The sequence below is a fragment of the Pinus tabuliformis genome, chromosome 8 (genome assembly GCF_031772625.1).
Source record: "Pinus tabuliformis cultivar Carrire ecotype Pingquan chromosome 8, CPIR1, whole genome shotgun sequence".
NCBI classification, from domain to species: domain Eukaryota; kingdom Viridiplantae; phylum Streptophyta; class Pinopsida; order Pinales; family Pinaceae; genus Pinus; species Pinus tabuliformis.
The window spans coordinates 1,314,058,745-1,314,060,554 of record NC_142294.1 but is presented as its reverse complement, the minus strand read 5'-3'; the positions used below and the strand labels follow the sequence as shown (position 1 = coordinate 1,314,060,554).

At 45.7% G+C, this 1,810-nt stretch overlaps 1 pseudogene; it reads right to left on the bottom strand.

Moving 5' to 3' along the window:
• Nucleotides 1–392: 392 nt before the first annotated feature.
• On the bottom strand, nt 393–1,559 carry LOC149240304 (phospholipase A1-Igamma1, chloroplastic pseudogene; annotated as a pseudogene).
• Between the last annotated feature and the right edge of the window lie 251 nt (nt 1,560–1,810).

Below are 1,810 nucleotides of genomic sequence, written 5' to 3'. Positions count from 1 at the left end.
GCTTTACACACATTGCAAAACCATATTACAGATATGCTTTCCAAAAAAGGTGTGATTGGAACACCTGGAGTCATCTCCTAAGCTTCATATATACAAGACAGCAGGGTCTACTCTGGCAGCTTTCATATTTTCTAAATTTTTCTTTGAATATTTGAGAGTTGAGAGTTAATATGCTCTTTAGTAGCACTGTTCATGTCTGTAATAGATATATTTTCTTTTGAACGATCATATTGACAGACTGTAAATGATTGGAATTTGTTTCGCTTTTTAGTTCCAACATGCCTTGCTAGTCAGAGTCTCGAGAAATGTGTTCCTAAAAACTAAGATACTCTTTTTATATATAAAAAATAGCGAAAATGCATTACTTTCACACATTGATCTGTACACATTCACTATATTGGAACCTCGAAACCCAGAGACTCTTGCACTAGTACGTGGTTAGGAGATGGGATATCCTCGGCTTCTCGTTCAGGCTGCACCCATCTTCCATACGAGTTGCGGACGAGGCCCTTGTTCTCCAATTGATACCAGTTCCCCGCCACCATTAACTCCGGCCTCAGCATGTCGGAAGCCTTGTTCACCAACGCCACGTCTCGTTTGGCATCCCCTGATCGGAATGGGGCGCACCAGCTCTCGTACCCATCCAACAAATGAAGATATCCCTCCAGGTTGTGATAATCTGCAGGGTCGAGATTTGGTTTCAGAGAAGGCGAACGTCCGTGATCCAACTTGATTTCCACTCCAACGTGAGCGTATGTCCAGGGGAAACGGTCAAGCAACGGCTTCATCAGTCGCTCGAATTTTTCCATCCCTTCGTTGAAGATGATCCCGGGCATCTTGGGCACCATGTCCTGTTCGCTCACCACGCGCAGAACCTTAACCCCCATAGCCTCCAATCTGTCTTTGAAAGCCCAGCCCACTCTCGGAGCTTCGAAAGAGAACACAGTCACAGGGACGTTCCTATCGGGATCGGTTTTCAGCGAATTGAGGCCCTTCACTGCGACCACGTAAGCGCTGAGCAGAGCGAGGGCACCGCCGAGGCTGTGGCCGGTCATGGTGATACTCACGTCTTCTCCTTTCTGCGTATACACATCCACCAGGCGACCGAGCTCCTTCATTGCCTGCTCGGACGCGCTGAGCTTGTTGTATCCCGTGTTGTGGTCCTTTGAGGTATATATGCTCAGAAACCCTCGCTCCACCTTCACTGATGAATTCTCGTGCAGGCTGCCTACCTCTCCCAGGGGATGGAGAATATCCTGAAAATCCTCCATCCACTCGAGCTGCGTCACAGTCCCCCTCCACACCACCACGATGTCTCGCCTCCCCAGGCGCCTCACCTTCTCGTCTGTGCTCACCGCAACGTATCCAATCCAGTTGGAGTCCCTGCTCCATGTATTGTCGTCCATGGAAGATGGGCGGCCGAACCATTTAGGGAGGTGAATGTCCGACATGGCGTAGAGATACTTGGTGATGTTGTAACCCGTGTTGTCCAGCCCCACCTTGTGGAACATCTTGTTGAAAGACGGTTGACGGTTCGTATGGAGCGTCGCGCCTGGCATTGCTCAATTCAAATCAACGGTTAATGATTACCCGATCGTCTAACAACCAAATCCAATGGCACATATTTTGACACGACAACAATTTGGAGAGTTCATTTCAGAGGGAAACGCCTTACGGCGTAATTAAAAATTACTACAAATTAAAAAATAATAAATAGATTAATTTTATTTTTTTAAACCTTAAAATATATATTATATTAAAATTAAATTAAATAATAATGATTTATAGTGATTCACATTTAAAATTATAA